This window comes from Dasypus novemcinctus, chromosome 24 (genome assembly GCF_030445035.2).
Source record: "Dasypus novemcinctus isolate mDasNov1 chromosome 24, mDasNov1.1.hap2, whole genome shotgun sequence".
Classification (NCBI taxonomy): Eukaryota; Metazoa; Chordata; class Mammalia; order Cingulata; family Dasypodidae; genus Dasypus; species Dasypus novemcinctus.
Window position 1 is genome coordinate 4,650,624 of NC_080696.1, and position 21,223 is coordinate 4,671,846.

A 21,223-nucleotide genomic window follows, 5' to 3' on the forward strand; every position below is an offset into this window, starting at 1 on the left:
TATATATACCCCTAACCTACGTGACATTCAGCACAAAATCAAGTTACCTATTACCCTTACCTCATACTATATTAACTAGTGATTGATGAAAACCCAACAAACTTTACTGGAACTATTATTATAAGAATCAGTAACTATACTCATAAATCCTGTTACCTAGGTTGTTCTGTTCTATAGGTATTGTTCTGCCTGCAGGTGTGCTGACCCAGCCAAGACTGTGCTCCGCACCGATAATCATAAGGGACAGCTTGACTCAGTGGTCAAGGAAGTAACTTGCTTCCATGGAAACAACATGCCTTTGTTTCCCACACAGCACGGCGGCTAAGTCCCAGGAAAGAGAATCCCCAAGACTGGGGGTTCCAAGAGAAAGGAAGTGAAAACTGCTAGTCCTCTGGAAAGCCCAGCCTTACTTCTGTCGTATTCTCTTGCTCACAGCAGTCCTACTCCAGCTCAGATTTGAGGCGGTGGAGGAAGAGACCCTGCCTCTCCTGGGGAAAATGGTGTGTGCGCATACGGAGGGAAGGAATTGATGGGAGATTTGCCTTAGCTGACTCTAGATCGTTTAACACAACACGCGTGCTCAAGCTTCATGCCCCGGAAGTAATTCCAGAAAAGGTAGTGAGTTACCACTGGCTTACCCATGAAAACATAGACGGATTTGCATTGGACCCGGTTGTGTGGTGCTGATCCACCACTGTGTCAGCATCAACACGACAATATCTAACCTCTTACAAAAGAGAAAATCTTCCCCAATTCTGTCCATTTGGGAATTTGTTTTTCTTCCTTGCCTTAATTAACATCTTTATATTATGAGATCTTTTCAACTTTTGTGTGTCCATATAGGCTCGGGAAAAGGTAGGGGTGTAAATATGAAAAGAATATTATACGTAAAATGAAAGCGCTGAATAAAGTATGTTGATGTACATGGCAAGACATTTTTACCCAGTAAGTGTCCTCCGTGGCAGTTTTACCCCGTCTCCCATTCATTTCTTGCCCTTACAGGCCCTACTGCATCCTGAGAGCTTTCATTGTCTTAGAACTTGTCTGCAACCACACAAGAACATTACAGTGTTGGCCTAACGTAATACGCACCCCAGGAATTCCATCACAGAAATTGCGCCCGGTGAAGGTGGCTGTCAGGTGTTTTCGGGACCGGCACGGAAACAAGTGCCTGTGGGCCAACAGGAATTGTGTTAAGAAGCAGGATCTCCCCTTTTTGTGCTGATAGCGCTCACAGAGACGCGGTGAACATTCTTAAAACCTGCCGGACTTTCTGTAAGAAGTGCGGCAAGTACCAACCCCATGATGTGACAGTACAAGAAGGGCAAGGATTCACTATATGCCCAGACAAAGCATCATTAAAACAGGAAGCAGGGTGGGTATGGTGGGCAGACTAAGCCAATTTTCTGGAAAAAGGCTAAAGCTACCGAGAAGATCGTGCTGAGGCTTGAATGCGTTGAGCGCAATTGCAGATCTAAGAGGATGTTGGCTATTGAGAGACGCAAACACTTTGAGCTAGGAGGAGCCGAGAAGAGAAAGGGCCAAGCAATCCATTCTAAGGTTTGTCTTTTGTTATGACAATAAAATCTCTAGGTTATGGTCAAAAAAAAAAAGGAAGCAGGATCTCGCTGAATTTTGCATGCACCCTTCCCCCTTGACTCTGACCATTTGAAGTGTTTAAAGGCAGGAAGAAAAATTAAAAAAAACAAGAGAGTCTGTATATTCCAAGGCCATGACAGTTTGTTTACAGAAAAGGGAGCTGTGTGGTTGGAGCAAACCAAAGCCTTTGCTCTGCCCGGGAAATCATGGTGGGTCGAGGCAGCTGGCACCCAGCCACAGCCCACAGTGATCAGCTGAGAGAAAGGCAGAAGTCTTCCGACATTAGCTCCAAATACCCCCCTTCACTTCCAAGAAATAGTGCTGCCGTGGCTAGAACAGCCGTAACACCCAGCGCTTGGGCTCATAGCCCTAAGCTGTGTGATAGGATTGCTCTCCCCACCTCCTCTCATTTCTAATCATTGCCCCCTTTGGGTTCTTCTAAATTAAGAAATGAGGCCTTTCTGCAAAGTGGTACATTTCAATTTATTAAAAAGGATAAAAAGTAGATTATTTGGGGTAGACAGCAAAATAGGAATGTGTTAATAAACGCTGGGCCTGTGATGAGTGTGTGGAGGAGCGGAGGCGGGCAGGATGGCGGGGCTGCTGCTGGGGCGGGCGCTCTGGGTCTCCGCTGAAGGTGGAGCACGGCCTTTGTCACTACGTGGTGGCCTTCGGCGACTTCAAGAACTACTCTGATCTTCAGCTTTTTCACCTGTTTTATGGGGACAACTGCACCTGCCTACTAGAGTTGGACCCCTACTCCCTCACACACCCCTTTTAAATTCTCACTTAAATATCGTGCCCAGTGGTCCGTATTGTGTGAATTATACCTTCTCCCTTTCTGTTGAGAATTAGAACTCTTCTACTGCTGTCACATATCCCACCCCCATGGTGGTTGTGACGCTGTGGCCACTTTCCTGTACTACATGTTAAATATCTTACTGTGGGCAAGCATAGTACCTGCAGTAAACGACTGCATCCATTTCCACTCTTACCAGTCAGGCGTGCGGTTTTCTTACCGTGAAAGAAAACCAACAACAGAATTCTGCCAGAAGTGGCACAGAGGCCTGCAGTGTCGTCCTAGGTGCCCTCAGCCATGGACCGGGAGGGTCCCCGACACCACCTCACTGCAGAAGGTGGAGGCTGTGGCCGCGCCAGCCTCCTCGCCTGCCCGGGTGTGCTGGCCAGCTCGGCTACCTGCGATTTACACCCGAGGGTTGTGTCTCCGCTCAGGGGAAGTGACGGAGTCCCTGGGGTGGGGTGGACGGGGCGCAGAGGTGGCAGTGGTGCTGGCTGCCCTCTCGCCACCTCCCCAGCAGAGCGCCGTGAGTGGGCTCTCCACGAAGGACCTGCTCTTGGCTCCTGAGCCCGGGTGAGTGTCTCGTAGCCTTTACCTGTGGGTTTCCGCCTTGAATTCTCATCTTATGGCCAGGACAGGTCCGCTGCTCCCCCGAGCCCGACAGGCAGGCCGTACCTCTGCCCCGTGTCCCGCTCCAGGCTGGGCCGGGCAGCTCTGTCCTGTTGGATTATGTGTGCATTGCGAGTCCGAAGTGACACAATGATGCATCACGTTGTTTACACAAAATTAAAATCCAGAGAAGTAATAAAACTTGTAACTTCTGAAAATATTTCTGATGATACCCATCCCTATTTTTTTCAAAGCAGTTTAATAAATCATAAGGGTCTGATTTCTGTGGAATGTTCTTGATTTGGCAGTCACAAACCCTAGAATTGTTTTTAACGTTTTGTGGAAGAGGCACCTTTAGATACTCTGTTAGAGGGTGTAGCCCTTTGGCAGGACTGGGAATCCCTGCTTCCCGGAAGCTGCTGGTGATTTCAGGCCCCGAGCTGCAGAGTAGACCCGAAGTGTGTCTTTCCTCTTGCTGTAGACGTACCCTACCCATCTTAGGGGGAATTCCCCACTTTGGTGCATAGACATGACACATGATGAAGGCACTAATTAGCCATCCTTTCTTTTCAAAATATATAAAAATAAAGAATACAGAAGAGAAAAAAATAAAATGCCAAAGTCCCAGGTTCCCTCAGTGCTTACAAAGAGGTAATTTTTGTAAGTAATTTTTCTATATCCTTCCAGATATTTTTGAAGCAGTCACAAGCATATGCACATACAGATTTACATACACACACACAGCACGTGTGTCTATTTTTGACAAATACAAATGGTATCTTATCACACGTACCATCTTGTACTTACCCTTTTCACTTAGTGCTATGCCAAGGCGCCTTGCTGTGTCGGTACACGTGGATTTCTCATATTTCTAGTAGCCGCAGGGTCTCCTGTAGTGTGTTGAACTAAATTTATTTAATGTGGTGCCTCTGATGGGTGTTGAGGTTGTCCTCACTCTTTTGCTCTCACAGTAACCCAGGAGCAGGGTCTCCCGTGCCTCTCTTACCTGATACGTGTGGTGAGTGAATATTCTAGCTAGTCAAGTCAGATTCTAAGAACTAAATTGCTGACTTTTAAATATTAGTGATGTAGTAGATTTTTAGCAGAAAATATTTATGATGAAGTCTCATGATTAAGTAACAAAGTATCTCCTTAAAAAATGTACATGAAACATATTTACAGGCAGGTGTAAAAGCCAGTTGAGTGAGTAACACTATTTGCTAAGAGTTAATTCATGGTACAACGTTTGTCTTAGAACATACAATTGTATACCATGGAAGAATTGGAAGGGGGAGGCATGTTTTATTAGTTGCCGTAGAGCTGTGACACATACATCATAAGAAGGCACTTCTAGAGGTTAACCTGAAAAAGAACTTCTCAGTAGAGGAAGTGAGAAATGTTGGGGGTAGATTTTTCTTTCTAAAGCTGTGTTCATGAGTATTTAAAATGAGTCTTTAAAAATCACTGAAGACCTAATGGGGGTCAAAACAGTAGAAATGAACTGAACATGCACAAAACCAGGCGACCCGTTTCTGCTCCTTGAGGAACTGCTGACCACTGTTTAGGTCGACCCTGATGGCACTGACGGGTGTGGACTCTCGAATGGGCTCTCAGAGGAGGGCTGTTTGCCCAGGTAAGCCCCACTTCCCTTCATGGGCACTTCCCTATGGTCGGGCGTAGGTCAGGGCCACCTCTTGTGTGGGGTGGACCTGGGTGCCACTGGGTGCCACGAAAAGGCCGCCGCTCGCCACCGGAAGGGCCAGGGCAGCGGGCACCCGGCACCCGGTACAGCCCTGCAGGCTTTCTCTGGCGGCTGCTACTCCACACCTTAGCACCGCCGCATCGTCCCCCTCGTGTGTGTGGATCACTCCCGTGTTCACACCAGTGGTTCTCAGCGAGGGCACTTCTGCCCCCCAGGGGACCTTTGGCAGTCTCTGGAGACGGGTTTGGTTGTCAGGACTGCGAGTGTGTTCCCGGCATCTGGTAATAGAGGTGAGGGTGCTGCTAACACCCTCCAGCATCTGGTGACAGGGTGAGGGTGCTGCTAACACCCTCCAGCATCTAGTGACAGGGTTAGGGTGCTGCTAACACCCTCCAGCATCTGGTGACAGGGTTAGGGTGCTGCTGACACCCTACAGCATCTGGTGACAGGGTTAGGGTGCTGCTAACACCCTCCAGCATCTGGTGACAGGGTTAGGGTGCTGCTAACACCCTCCAGCATCTGGTGACAGGGTTAGGGTGCTGCTAACACCCTCCAGCATCTGGTGACAGGGTGAGGGTGCTGCTAACGCCCTCCAGCATCTGGTGACAGGGTTAGGGTGCTGCTAACGCCCTCCAGCATCTAGTGACAGGGTTAGGGTGCTGCTAACGCCCTCCAGCATCTGGTGACAGGGTTAGGGTGCTGCTAACGCCCTCCAGCATCTGGTGACAGGGTTAGGGTGCTGCTAACGCCCTCCAGCATCTGGTGACAGGGTTAGGGTGCTGCTAACGCCCTCCAGCATCTGGTGACAGGGTTAGGGTGCTGCTAACGCCCTCCAGCATCTGGTGACAGGGTTAGGGTGCTGCTAACGCCCTCCAGCATCTGGTGACAGGGTTAGGGTGCTGCTAACGCCCTCCAGTATCTGGTGACAGGGTTAGGGTGCTGCTAACGCCCTCCAGCATCTGGTGACAGGGTTAGGGTGCTGCTAACGCCCTCCAGCATCTGGTGACAGGGTTAGGGTGCTGCTAACGCCCTCCAGCATCTGGTGACAGGGTTAGGGTGCTGCTAACGCCCTCCAGCATCTGGTGACAGGGTTAGGGTGCTGCTAACACCCTCCAGCATCTGGTGACAGGGTTAGGGTGCTGCTAACACCCTCCAGCATCTGGTGACAGGGTTAGGGTGCTGCTAACACCCTCCAGCATCTAGTGACAGGGTTAGGGTGCTGCTAACACCCTCCAGCATCTGATGATAGGGTTAGGGTGCTGCTAACACCCTACAGCATCTGGTGACAGGGTGAGGGTGCTGTTGACACCCTCCAGCATCTGGTGACAGGGTTAGGTGCTGTTGACACCCGACAAGCACGAGCCTGCCTCCCACAACACAGGATTGTCCACCCCGTTGTCAGCAGCGCCAAGGCAGTTCGATCCTGCTCTGCGCAGATGCTGTCACATATTGATGTCTTGTTTTAATTCTCTGGCAGGACTGGTCTATCATGTACTATACTTTAAAAAAGCAGTATTGCTCAGGGAAGCGGCTGTGGCTCAGTCAGTTGGGCTCCCGTCTACCACGTGGGAGGCCCTGGGTGCACGTCCCGGGGCCTCCTGGTGAAGGCAGGCTCGCCCGCGCCTGTGGAGAGCTGCCGGCTCATGTGCCATGGAGAGCTGGCGCAGCAAGATGACACAGCAAAGGGAGACAAGCAGATACAGAAAAAACGCGCAGCGAATGGACACAGAGAAGAGACAGCAAAGAATGGAACAAGCCACAAGGGGGGAGTAAATAAATAAATAAATCTTTTTAAAAAAACAGCAGTGCTCAGCAGTGGACCACCGCCGGCATCGAGTAACTAAGGGGCTGATGCTTGGTGAGGTGCCCCTTGCGCTGGGCGAGGTGGCAGCTAGGAATACGGGTTCTGCGGTCTCATCAGTGCCTCGATTAGCCGTGGGCCTTTGGCAAGCCATTTAGCTACTTCTTATGAAATGAGGGCATCAGCCCGACTTATCTACAGAGTTTCTCTCAAAGCCCATCATTCTGCCAGCGTAGATGGTTTTGAAGTGGGATATTTTCAGGTGTGCTGTCCCGCTGACTGTCACAGTTCCCGCCAGCAGCAGGCCTGCTTCCTTCACTGCTTCCTCGGTCCACTCTGCGCGCCGGCCTTTAGGATCCGCACTGGGAGGCTCTGACGATGTAACAGCGGCGTTCCCCACGCAAACACGGCGCCCCTGCGCGGCGAGCGCCGCCTCCCTTCGTTTGCACGGCCTCTCCTTTAACAGGGCTCCCGGGCCAGGCCGCGCACCCGCTCCCCACGGCCAGCCTGGGGCAGGCAACAGACGGCTCACGGAGAGGCGGCCGCAGAGAGGTGCCGGCCCACGGCTCCGAGCCCCGCACACAGCTCCGGGATGGCCGAGTCCTGGCTCCCGTGAGCCTCAGGAGAGAGCAGCTTCCCCGTGTGAGCGCACCACGGCCAGGAGCGCAGGCCACCGCCGCCAGCGCCCAGAGACAGGAATGTGGGTTTTCAGGAAAAAGGACCACAGAGAGCTCTGCAAATAGTACGAGATTTTATAAGAAGCGTCTCACGTGCCTGTGGGGCTGCTCAAGTCCCAGTTCCGTAGGGCAGGCTGCAGGCTGCAGGCTGGAACTAGGAGGAAGTCTTCGTTGAGTTGCCCAGCAGAAGCTGGCTGAAGCAGAGATGGCAGCTCTCCCTGCGGATGCTGAAATCGTCACTTACCTTTTAAAGCCTTCAGTGGACTGGGGGAGACGCTGTCACTGCTGAAGGCAGTCTCCCCAGCCGACCGTGGATGGGGTCAGCTGTAGACCAATCGCCTTAATGAAGATTTAATCCAGGACGCGTCCTCAGACCAGTCCTTGCTTAACCAAATGAGTGGACTAGTTACTACTGCTTAGAGGTGGTGACCTGTGCCATTTAGGGCCCTTCGTTTCTTTAACAAAGTTCAGGCATCTTCTAACAGTTGAGTAGGTGGTCTCTGGTCAGATGCCAGGGGTTTTCTGTGATGTAAATTTTCTCGGGTGGAGAGCTTCCTGTAAGGTTTGTGGATCCTCTTTTAGCATACTATGCCAAGGCCTCAGGTTCAGGGAGATTGTTTGTCTCTCCATAAAGGAAATTACTGTGTCAATGGGAAGTCGTTTTTGCCGTGTGTAGTGCTTTCACCAGGCGTTTTGCCTTGGGAGCACGGGGGCTCTTCTCTGTTTCCTCCATACCATATTGGGCTCCTCATCTGAACCCGTGATGAGTAGATCCTTTCGAATGTGGTGTGTGTTGTTCGTTCGTTCCTTCAGCAAATGTTTATTGAGCTTCTACATTGTGCCCAGACCTATGCAAGGAACTGTGGGTGCTCAGTGAACCAAACAGACAAAAGCCCTGCCCTCAGGTAGCTGTCATTCTAGGAGCTGGGCTCAGGGTTGGAGAGGTTGGAGACGGACAATAAAACAAGAAACATATAATAGATGCGCGGTACTGTGACAAGAAGGAAAGCGTCTGAAATGGTAGGAGCGCATTCAAACGCGGTGGTCAGGAGAGACCTCTGAGAAGGTGGCTAGCGAATGGAGCCTGGAAGAATTGGGGGATTAATGGAATAAATTAGTACATTTTTCTTTGTGCTTGGAAAGTTAATTCTGTGACAAAATGTTTCTTCTGTACTTTTCTGTGGAGAAGGAAAAAATGCGAATATTGGAAAACAGCATTAGAGAAACAGTCACAGATTTCTTCAAGCCACAAAGCGAAAAGAAACAAAAGGGACTGAGTTAGTGGTTGTTTGGGATTTTACACCAGGAGATGAGCCAGGTTTTCTCAAAACCCCTCTTACCCCTGCCCCCACCCCCCCACCCCCCCACCCCACCCCGGCAGCTTGATGCCATGCAGGAAGCAGCTTCCAAGTGCTGAAGATAGCTCACGGCGGGGAGAGCAGGCCTCACCTGTGGAATTCTTATCAAGACCCAGGAATCTTAAAAGAATGGTCCGTGGCGCTCTGCAGGGGCCTAATTGTGTATTTTCTGTTAAATGTTCCCAAATTTAAAGTGCTTCTGAGGACAGCCCTAGGAAACGGAGTTAATTCTTTAACATAATTCCAAAATCAAAAAAGATGAGTGGGTTGCCTACTTTTAGTTCAGTGTTTAACTTTTGAGGCTGAAATTGGTGGCAACCTTTTAAACAAGGTCTGTATGTCCAACGTTGCCTGTTCTACCGGCGCACACACGCACTCCGTGTTCTTTCTCGATCACGTCTGGCGCCCACTCCTCCCGGGGGAGCGCTGCCCCCTGCCAAGCAGAGACCCCCCCCCGAGGTTCTAGTTCGGGGTGTGGGGGGCAGCCTGGCGTCGGCGGTGGAGAAGCTCCCCAGGTGGTTCCAGCGTGCAGCCGAGCTGAGGACCACGGCCTGCGGCAGCGCGCCCAGCCTGCAACGTGCCTGCCCGTCACCCGGCGGTTCAAGTGCAGGTCCCTATTCAGTGAGTCTGGGCAGGAGGCCTGTGATGGGAAGCTTTTGGTCCCATATTCTGAGTTGCAAGACTGTAGAGCAGGGGTCAACACACAGGGCTCTGGAGGTCAAAATCTGGCCCACAGCCTGTTTTTGTGCAGCCTGCAAGAGAAGAAGGGCTTTTACATTTTAAAAGAATTTAAAAAAGAATATGCAACAGAGACCATATGTGGTCCACAAAACCTAAAATATTCACTCTCAGCCTTTAGAGAAAAATTTTGCCAACCCCTGCCCTAGAGGAAGGACTCTTGATAAAGTCCCACATAATCCTGAAAGATCCCTTTCCATATTATCCCACTTTTTTGGATACCGGGGGACATTTCCTATACTTATATATTTGTTTTTTATATGGAAGAAAATGCATAACTGGCAGAATTTGAGGCTCATGAATTGTTGGCTATGGAATTAACGACAAGAATTTTAAAAAATGTCTTCTATCCACATTTATTATCAAATATGCGTGTGTGTATATATATGTATAATATATGTACATGTTCTTTTGTGATTTTATTGTAAACATAGTACCAAAAGACATTTTTTTGAAATGACAATTTTCTCGTTTTAAGTAAGGGTTCCCAGGGCAGATAAATTCAAGGATCACTGAAGATTCCTCTTCAGAAGTAGGCTGTAAGGATCAGCAGTGCAAGCCCCGAGTTTGCCAAATAGAACTTGATTGAAAAACAAAGGTATTTGATGACCGGTGAGACCCCCGGTGTGTGGATTCCGGTGCTTTAGAGAGCCATGGTCTGTGAGTCTGAAAACAGGAAACCTCAGCCCTGCAGCCAGCTCGGTCAGTGTCTTCAGTTCACATGAGAAAAAAGAGCCCCAGAAAGTGCAAGTGCTGCACTAGTGAGCCGCACTCGGCCGTGAGGCGCCTTGGTGGCGGTCACTTCTTCACAGCTGCCTGTAACTATTTGAAACACCTGCCGGCATGAAGCTCAAATTCTTACACATCTGTTGTTCTAAAATCAGGCCAGGTAAGAAATACGAAGCCTGTTAAAGCTACCCTGCTTCGCATGCCCCAGGGAACTTCACACAGCATCTGTTGTCCCTTGATAAGACCCGGCACTCACAAGGCACAGTGCCACGTCCCTGCGGTGCATTCTCCGTTTCGTCTCCTCGACACGTCAGCGCCCCCCCCCCCCCCCGGCCCCCTCCTCCTCTCCCCCAGGAGTGAGAGTCCCCCTTCCCTGCTGTGGGCCCCGCGCCTCTGGAAGGTTTCCTGCTGCCAGGGCTTGACCCTCCCTCTGCAAACCTGCCAGTGTCACCCCCAGTAAATAGCTTAAATAGCTTACGTGTTACCTCCATCTAGTGGTCAAAGCATTTTCTTGGTCAGCTCTGAAATCTTTGAATTAATCACTATAGCACGACAGAGGCAGAACTGAAACTGGGACTTGTCTTCCCGGTTGATTCCCAGTTTACACTTGTTCTGTAGCATCACATTCTACTCAGGAGCTAATACTGTGGTTAAAGTGCTTGAGCGTTATAAAAGGGCCAGTTTTTAAAACTGTCACAGGGATTCCTATTTCCTTTCTCATTATGTTCCTGTTTTCCTTTAAAACCTGGAGCATATGTATAATAACTGCTTCAAGCCTTCTGATTTCACCACCTCTGTCACTTCTACCTCTGTTTCTGTTGGCTGGTCTTTCTCGTGGATATAGCTCCTACTTTCCCGGCTCTTTGCTGTCTAGTCATTTTTACTGGGTACTGCACTTCACGACCTTACACTGAGCGGGTGGATTTTGTCGTCTTTCTTTAGGAGGTAATGAAGTTCGTTTTGGCAGACGGTTGTCCCTTGCTGCTCAGCCTGGTCCTTTCCAGGCTCATTTTCGAGCTGGAGGCCCTGGGTCGGCGCTGTGCAGGGCTGGGTGGGCGGGCGCCGTCACCGGTGCCCACGCACGCCCCAGGTCTCTGCTCCGGCCACCGGAGCTCGGGGACCGGGCCCCGTGTGAGCTCGGGGCATGCTCCGCTCCCCGCCCCATGGCTGCTCTGCTGCTTTTACAGCGTTCCGCCCTGAACACGCACAGCTCCGTGTTCACAGACCCAAAAGGCCCTCCGTCCGCCTCTGGCCGCCCCAGGACTCGGCTCCAGCAGGTGCAGCCACGGTGGGCTCCGGTCTTCGTTTCCTCGATCCAGGGAGACTGCTCTCTGCTTGGGTTCCTCCGGGCAGGAAGCTGGGGTGGCGGAGGACTCCCGACATTTGTTTCCCCTCTCTCGGGGATCAAGGTCCTTTATGACCTGTTGCCCAATGAGGTCTGAAAACAGTAGTTCCATGTATTTGTTCAGTTTTTTAGTTTTTTGCAGCAGAAGGGCAAATCTGGTACCAGATACTTTGTCACTGCAGGAAGGCTATTTACGTGGATTTTTCTTCCAGCATCTTTCTGCAGTAAATAAAGACATGGATGAAACAGAGTTGCCCAGCGGGAGCAGAGGCCTGAAGCCATGAGCTGAGCGGGTAAGAGAGGACTGCAGGGTCACACCCTGCCCCTCACCTCACTCTGCTACACCCCACAGACACCAGCTCGCCAGTTTGCACGGGCAGCTACAAAATAGTGGAGCAAGATAGCAGAGAAGGGCAGGTAAAAAGGAAGGTGGTTGTGGCAGTCTGATAGTATTGATGAATTCCAAAAAGAAATATTGGATTATGTTTGTAAACTCATCTTTTCCTCCGGGCGTATTAGATTATATTGGATTCATGGGTTTGCTTGATTAAGTCATTATGTAAACATCTTATGCCAGTAGGACATTGAGTCCCCACCCTTTGGTGGATGGGGACTTGCAGATAAAAGGCATGGCAAAGGACAGAGCTGAGGGTTTTTGATGTTGGAGTTTGATGCTGAAGCCTTAAGCTGGAGGCCCAGAAAGTAAGCTCATGGAGGAAAGAGAAGCAAGCCCTGAGAAGAGAGAACGCTGAGCCCAGAGGGAAACAAGCCCAGAGGAGAGGAACCCAGGGAGCCTGAACCCTCGCAGACGTCAGCAGCCTTCTTGCTCCAACACGTGGAAATACTTTGGTGAGGGAAGTAACTTATGCTTTATGGCTGGTGTCTGCAAGCTCCTACCCCAAATAAACACCCTTTATAAAAACCAACCAATTTCTGGTATTTTGCATCAGCACCCCTTTGGCTGGCTAATACACTGGTATTTTGCATCAGCACCCCTTTGGCTGGCTAATACAGTGGTGGAAGAATGGGGTGGAGAGAAATTTGGGACTGATCTAGTAACCTAAGAGTTCCACCAGATATCACTCTTCTACCCATGGTTATGTAGAAATAATCGCCACCATTTACCATCCTGAGCACTGTGCCAAGAGCCTTCACTGTTGTGTGTCATTCTCAGTCTCTACCTAGGGAAGATGCCGTTATCCTTGCTTTACAGATCAGAAAACTGAGGCTCAGAAAGGTAGAGTTATCTGCCCAGTGACGTAACTAGGCCACAGCAGTGCTGAGATTTGAACTCACATCTGTGGGCTCCAGGCTGTGCTCTTAGCCATGAAGGCTTGCTGCTGGGGCTGCCTCTCCCTGCACCTGTTTTTGCTGACTTGCCCTTCTCTCATTCCATACCTTCAGGAGTATCATTGCTTTTTCTTCTGATTTTAACTAATTAATTGTAGGAAAATTCAGAAATACAGAATATTAGAAGTAAAAAACAATCATCTATATTCTACCCCTTATCTAATATTTCTAATAGTAGAAACGTTGCTTTTTAATTGTCCCGCTCAACTTTGTAATTGTGTTGCCTTTGGTAACTGTGTTAAGTACTAAATGAATGAGTTTTCATTTCAGACACTGTAGGGACCATATAGAATATTTCCAACATGACGTAACTTCCCAAGAAATCCACACCTTTGTGTTTATGCCTGGAAAGCTACTGGATTCCAGTGGATACACAGTGAGCACTTGGGCAGTCTTTTAAAGTGCTTCAAGTATGTACCATTTCGCTTCATGGCCCTACGGCTGCTTGCACTGTGCTAAACTCATAGCCATGCAGCAAGCACTCTTCAATTGGTTGATTGGTCTCCAGAGATGGAAAGTAAATTCATTGGGTTTATTTGGCACTATTCCATGAGCACCTACTATGTGCCAGGCACAGTGCTAGCTCCTGAGGATGAAATGTGAGCCTGATGAATCTCTGCCCTCTTAACATTTGCCATTCAGTGGTAGAATACCTGAGAAACCAGCCTTGGAGATGTTCAGATTAGAAGACATTCTCTCACAGGGATGATCTCACCAGGCAAACTCAGGGTTGTTTGTTACAGGAAGGTTTAAAGAGAATTGTTATAAAAGAAGGGCCAAGTAAGGTTTATAAATTAGAGAAGACGTTACTTCAGGCTAATATGAAATGATGGCTTAGCCTGCTGCCCAGTATCTCACAGGGAGAGGTTTTATTGATGTCCTCCTTTGATCTTGGCTTCTCTTCATCTTCACGTGTGATGTACAGGCCTCGCCTGGGCCTTTGATGTGCAGTGCCCTGGGGAAGGAGACCGTGGTAACAAAGCCAGCCAGGTCCTGCTAAGAGCCTGCTGTGTCCTGGATCCGGGCTCTCGTAGAGCTTCACAAGGATTCAGCAGAGGTCTCAGGGAGAGCCTGCTGGGAGGGCAGCTTTTCCCAACCCTGGAAAATAAACATTTCCCAATCCTTCTTAGAGATAACAATTTCATAGGGTATGGACTATTAGAGCAGCAGTTTGTAGTCCTTTGAAAACACTTTTAGTATCTTAATTTGACTAAGAAAATAAAAGATTATGGAGTCATAAAATTATAAATGTATTAAATATGTGGATGTCTGTGACTAACATTTTAAAGTTTTATATTACATAAATGTTACATTAAAAATATAGGGGGATTCCCATATACCTCAGCCTTTTCCCCTCTCATACTTTCCCACATTAACAATATCCTTATTAGTGTGGTACATTAGTTACAATTGATGAACACATATTGAAGCATTGCTACGAACCATGGACTACAATTTACATTACAGTTTACACTCTGTCCCAAACAATTTTAAAGGTTTTGACAAAATGTATAATGACCTGTATCCATCATTGTAATGTCATGCAGGATGATTCCAGGGTCCCAAAAATGCCCCCATGTTACACCTATTCATCCCTCTCCCTCCCCTCAGAACCTTTGGTGGCCACTGCCTTTATATCAATGATATAAGTTCTTCCATTGCTAGAATAATAAGTCTACTTTAGTCCATAGTTGCATTCCCCCTTTAGGTTTGTTCATTCCTCAATTGTGAGGATTTGGGGATGGTGATGCCCACTCTGTTTCTGATTGAGAGAGTGCTTAGGTCCCATGGACAGATGAATAGAACTGTCTTGCTTGCAGTTGTAATACTGTTTTGGGGGGCTCAAACAGCATATGAACATACCAAAGATTTAAGTGTCTGGAACATATATTTAACAAGCATAGTGCTAATTTTAGGTTCAAGTAAAAGGGGCAGAAGAACCATGTGTAAGGAAATTATAAATGAATCTAACTCTGTTACATTGGGGAGCATATATTCCAAGGTAAGGCCCACCAACAGGGTGCTGAATTCCTGAGATTGTCTTCCCTGCCTATAGTGTCTAGATGCCTCTAGAGCCCTCAGGAGCCCCGCTGTTTGAGGCACTGTTTATTGTGGCAGTGAATGAGATCCTGCTGAGAAATGCGTAAGTGTAACCTCTGGAATTACCTTCCAACTCACTTTGAAATCTCTTAGCCATAAAAGCTCATTTGTATTTACCATTTCCCTATTTTGGTCAAGGACTTTCTCTAGATGCATTGCTAATTGGTGCTTGGTAATAATCCTTCGATGCCAGGGAGGCTCATCCCTGGGAGTCATGTCCCATGCCGAAGGGAGTAGTACATTTATATGTTGAGCTTGGCTTAAAGAGAGGCCACATTTGAGCACAAGGTGGCTTTCAGTAGGTAACTCTTAGGCAGTATATAATACTAGGCTAAGTTTCAATTTCACAAGAAAAGGTTCATCAGTATAATCATCAATATCAAGGGCCTGTTGTAATGGTCTGTCTTCCTTCACTAGGCACTGCCCTTTCACTTGGGGGATTCTTGCTATCCTATTAGAGAATGTAGCAGGACTCCCCAGGATGGGAATTCAATATTCTTGTGGTAATTGTGTGGGTCTCCTCCCACCACGGCAATGCACAATAATGCTTGAACACATTCATATGCCATAGAGGCACCAACATATTTTTTAAAAATATTTGAATAACCACTTTTTTTATTATTATCTTTTTTTAAGAGATACATGGATCACACAAAACATATTTTTTAGCCTGAAAATATAGTTTAGTAAAATCTTTGCTATAGCATACTAGATTTTGCAGGAAAGGATATTATTAGTTATCTGCTGGGAGTAATAATAAAGCATCCCCCAAACTCAGTGGCTTAAAACAATAAACACATATTAGCTCACCGATTCTGAGACCAGAGGTGGCTTAGCTGGGTGGCTCTGATTGGGGTCTCTTGTGAGGTCGCAGTGAAGTTGCAGCCCTAATGGGGCTGGGAACCCACTTTTCCGAGCAGACTCACTCGTGCGTTGTTGGCTGGCATCCTCGCTTCCTCTCCACCTGGGCCTCTCCGCACGGGGCTGCCTGAGCGTCCTCAAAACATGGCGGCAGGCTTCCCCAGAGTGAGTCATCAGAGAGAGGCACCAGAACAGAGGCCAGGGTACCTTTTATCACCTACCCTTAGAAGTCACAGACCATGGCTTCTGCCGCTTTCTTTTGGCCACACAGACCAGCCCTGGTACAACCTGGAAGGAGACTGCGCAAGGCTGTGACTCCCTGGAGGCGGCCCCTTGGGGCCAGGCAGAATTCCATGTAGGTAAAAGTTCCTCATGCCTCAGGTGAGCAGCCCTTGTCACCTCAGTTGTCCACCCTCCTGAGAGATGAGTGAACCCCACAGCTTTGTGTCTGTGTGTCCCTAAGCCCCAGCAAGAGGACAATAGCATAGCTACAGGGAGGAAAAGCTGGCACCCACGCGCGGGGGCCAGCGCCCAGGAAGAGAACTTCTAAGTTTCAGCGAAGAAACCTCAACCTGAACAAAACCCGTGCTCCAGGGCAAGGGAGCGGCCCCTTCTCTTCGATCCCTTTGTCCACTGAAGGGGGCACCTACCGGGATGGCACCTTTTTCAGTGGAAGCTCCTGGAACACCTGCTCACAGCCATGGGCTGGGTGCCTTTCAGTCCTCATTTTCCAAAAAAGGGGAGCGGGGGCATCCTGTGCCAGCCTGCTGGTGGAGCCCTTCCTCTCCTCCCCGCTTTGAACCTGGGGTCTGGGCCTGCCCTGCGCCTCACATTCCACAGCAGGAGCACAGTGGTCAAGCACGGGCCCCGCTCTGGCTCTGTCCCGTCGCAGCTGCTGTCTCACCAGGTGTTCCGCCGACAGTGGCCTGGCATTCGGGTGTGAACACTGCCGGTTCCCGTCAGGCACTTCCCTCCCGCTGCAGCCCTGCAGCTCGCCAGTCCCAGGGCGGCAGGTGGGGGTACCCGACCTGCGGCCCGGGGTCCCAGCAGAGCCCCCCGAGCGTATGAGCAAGTGCAGAGATCTCCTCATCGACTATTTAAGGCTGCTTTTCAGGAGGATTTTTGTTTGTTTTAAGAGTAAGAGGTTATTAGAAAATACAGAAGAGCCTAAAGAAGAAAGCTAGTGGTTAGCTCCAGCATGAGTGGGTGGAAAGAGGGTGGGATGGCCTTCACATGTATCTAATGATTTACTTCCTTATGACTGTTAACATTTGCTAAAATCAGCGTGGTGTGTACACAGAGTTTTGCTATATTAACCTTTGAGTGTTTTCTGTATCTTTGAATATATTTTTAAAGCAGTGCAGAGAAGAAAGTCTCCTTTTTAAAGCTTGGAAATAATCGTTTTTACCATTTTTGTGAATTTACTTGTAGCTTTTTTTCCCCTTTTTTTCGAGGTACCGGGGCAGGAAATTGAACCTGGGACCTCATTATGTGGGAAGCTAGCGCTCAGTCACTGAGCCACATCCGCTCCCACTTGTAGCTTTTTATAAAAGAACAAATTAAGGATCATACTGTGTGTAATTTTCCATGCTATCTTTTCACTCTGTAAGACTAGGCCCCTGGAAGTGGAATTGCTGCATCAAAGGGCATGCATGTTGCCAAATTTGATAGATATTGATGCATGTTGCCAAATTGGATAGGTAACTGCTGATACATTTCCAGAAGACTGTACCACAGTTTATTAAAGCATCTCTTTTCCAGCACCCTTGCTGACATGGGTGATAAACAAGAAGTTATTGTTGAAATTCATTTCTCTGATTATTTGTGAGGCTGAGCATCATTCTATACAATTTTATTAGATATCTTCATTTATTCCTATGGAATTATCTGTCCTTATCTACGGCTGCTTTTCTATTGAGTTATTTGCTTTTTTGTAAAAAGTACATCCTTTACCCAGAATCTCTCATTGTTTACATTTTTCCCATATTTGCTTTATCAGTCCCTCTCTGTTGAACTTTTTTTTCTTACTACTTGAGAGTAAGTTATAGACGCAATGCTTCTTTACCCCTTAACAGTTCAGTGCAGTGTAAATTACCTAAAAACAGGGATGTTGTCTTATATATCCACAGGATGATGATCAGAATTAGGAAATTAAAGTCCATACAGAAGAAGTATTATCTAATCTATAGAACTGATTCAGTTTCTCCCAATTGTCTAAATTTTCTTTAAATATGCTGCAAGTCTTTTCTTCTGTCATTTAAGTTAAAAATATCATTTTGGTGGCTCCGTAACATTCCATTATGTAGGTATAATTTGATAACTATTTATGCTGGCTCTTAATAGCATTTTTACTCTTACACATAATGCCACTATGAACATAAATTGTTCGCATCTTGTGTTGTCTGCTGCTCACACATACACCGGAGTTGCCAGCTCCGAGAAGCTGTGTGTTGATGGTGAATTTCGAGGGGCCCTGACTCAGCGGTTCTAGTCCCTTTAAATAATAAACAGAAGATACCGCTCCCCCCTTCTCCTCCCTGCCCCTGCTGCTTCTGATTTGGGATCATTTTAGACTTTTGCAGGGAAATTCGCTTTTTCTGTGCCATCGTCTTTCAGCTGGGCGCTTTGTTTCCCGGTACCCATGGGTCTCGGGGTCTGTCTGACCCATTGTGCTCTGGATCTTCCAGATTTTTCTCGCAGTTGTACCCCCCGAGCCTTCCAGCATGCGGTGGAGTGACAGGTGCTTAGGTAGCCTGAGCCTGGACGTGGGTTGTTTCTTTAGAACAGACTCCTGGCAGACAAACCACTGGCTCAAAGTGTTTGTGTCCTGCAGCCTTCAGGAAAGCGACACCTGTTTATCCTCCACCCGGCAGGCGCGCTCATCTCTCCTTGCCCCAGTAATGGCCACTCAGCCCCAGCTACGCTGCCCACTCTGTGCCCACCCTGGGGCTACAGCATGGGGGGGAGTGACCTCTCAGGGAGCAGATGTGGCTTGAGCAGTTGAGTGCCTGCCTCCCACATGGGAAGGTCCTGGGGCCTCCTGAAAAAAACAACGAGCAAAACAAACGAAAAAGCCATCTTAGAGAAGCCCATGTGGCTCAGTGGTTGAGCACCGGCTTCCCACACACAAGGTCTTGGGTTCAATCTCCAGCCCCGATACCTCAAAAAAAAAAGTGGCCTCCCATTGGCTCATTGTTTTAATTTCCATCTCTTTGATTGCCAGTGAAGTGAATCTTACTTCCTATGTGTTGGCAATTCATTTTTCTTTTCTTGTGAATTCTTTGCAGATGCCCTTAGCCTATTTTTCTTACTAGGACTTCAACATTTTTCTCATTGATTAGAAAGAGATGGCTAGGAAAATTGAGAGTGAACATATGAAACATTTTTAGCTTTTTACGTGTTGTAAAAAGATGAGTTGTTTTTCTCTGCCTAGTCTTGATTCCTGGGAGATTTGCCGCCTTTTTGCACCTTCCAGTCTGTTTGGGCTGGGTTTTCCCAACTGTTTCTCTCCTTGGAAATGGGCTTTGGCACCCACTAGGGCAGCCTGAGGCGTACTGAGGCTGGGGGTACGACGCCAAGGTCACGACGCAGCCTGTTCTCTCTGCCGCGCCCAAGGTCGTCCTATGAGCCAGTAGCCTGGCCTCTTACTTTGCTGGAAAAGTTGAAAAGATAGGAAAAGTCTTCTCTTCCTCCCACCACCCGCATCCATCTCCGTGTCGCCTTCAGCTGTTGCTGGGTGAATTTTCCGAGCTCCTGTGCAAGGGCAGTCCCTCCACGTGTACGCTACCCCCCTGTCCTGGCTCTTTGTCATGGACATCACACCACAATTGTCTCCCCTCTCCTGCATTATTGATTTTTCCTTCTTGACTGGATCGTTCTTTGCAACACACAAACACACTCTAGTAGCACCCTCTTAAGAAGTAAAATCCTCCCTTAACTCGGTAAGGCTACGGCTACTGCCCCATTTTATAGCAGTAATCTGTGAACGACGGGTCTGATTTGTGTACACCACTGTTCCCACGTCTTCCCAGTTTCCAGCCCACTGCAGTCAGGCCTTTATCCCCGCCACGCCATCGCTGCTGTCGTTCCAGAACCGCGTGGTGCCCTCTGCCTTGCCAAGCCCGTGCTCCGTTTCCAGGCTTGGCCTCCTTGAGCAGCAGCATGGGAGGCAGGTGATCACCCCACCCCCCGACACCCGCTCGTCCCTCGACTTCCGGCCACGTGGTCCCCCCCCCCCCCTCTGGCTGCTCTTTCTCAGCCTCCACTGCTGCTTCCTCAGGGCTCTTCTAACCTCCCCTTAACCCGCAGGGCATCGGAGCTCAGACGGCAGGCCCCTTCCTCTTCTCTCTCCACCCGCACCCCCAGTGGTCTCACCTAGCCCCCAGTATCCACCTCGTGCCCCAGTCTCCCCTGAGCTCCAGGCGTGTGTGGTCAGCTCCCTGCGCAGCAGCTCCGGGGGGACGTCCAGGAGCGACCCAGGGGTAACGTGGTCAGACAGACCTCGTCATCCTCTGGAACGGACAGACAGGAGGACCGCCCCTCTCCCCCGCTGTCTTCCCTTCACCCACTTGTTAAACCCTCGTCTGTTTCTCCCTTCCTCTCTCACTCTGTATCCGAGACAAGCAAGCCCACCGCCTCGCCCTCCAGGTGTGCCCGCAGCTTGCAGTGTATCCCCCTGCCCCCTCCACCCAGGCCCCGCCCCCGTCACCAGCAAACTGCCACGACAGCCCCCACCTTCCCCTGGTGTGCAGTCACGTCCTCGCCCTCCTTGGTCCAGACCTTTTCCCCCACCCCAGCCAGCACGGCCACCCCACCTCCGCTGTGGCCTGTCCCCTCCCTCGGGCTCACCTTTTATCGCGGCACTTCCCAGTGTCTGCAGTTAAGCTGTCTCTGTGTGGATTGAACCCAGGCCCCCTGAGAGCAAGCCCTTGGCCTCTCTCATTCACTGCTAGAATAATGCCTGGCACGCAGTAGCTGCTCTAGGAATTGGTGTTAGCAGACGAATGAATTAATATTCCATTTCCACTATAATTGAAAAGCTGTGTTTTTAAACCATCTAATACAGACCTGGAGTGGATTATTAGCTTATGTACCTCCTTTTTTCCCTTCATCTAAATTACTGCTTCCTAAATGAAGGAATGGCAGCCTAAAATCAAGATAGGGCGTGTATGAGGGCTCGAAAGCCTACAGCTCTCTATCAATATCAACTTTTACTCTTCAGTCAAAAGAACTATGGGTGATAGACTTTAAAAATTGTAGCTGTCAAAATAGTTTGGAGCAGATTAGAATTTAGAAGTTTGGAGTAGATTAGAATTTCATTTAAGTGAAATAAGTTATTTCCTTTAGAAGAGGAAAGGGTTAGAGAAGTGAACAAGAAGAAAGCAAGGAAGTAACAGGGACAGAAATGTTACCAGTCTTTGGATAAAGTATATTAAGAGAAATTTGGATTAAGTATTTTGAAATAGATTGGAAACATAAGAAATATTTTAAATTTAAAATATTTTAAATATTTTAAAGTATACAGCCTGAAAAAATGTCTTCCCAAATTGGAATTC

General features: G+C 48.7%; 1 protein-coding gene across 1 annotated transcript in view; it reads left to right on the top strand.

The window, feature by feature from the left end:
• Positions 1-21,223, top strand: part of SHLD1 (shieldin complex subunit 1) — a 101,703-nt gene that overhangs the window by 37,225 nt on the left and 43,255 nt on the right. The gene's annotated exons all lie outside the window — the stretch shown is intronic.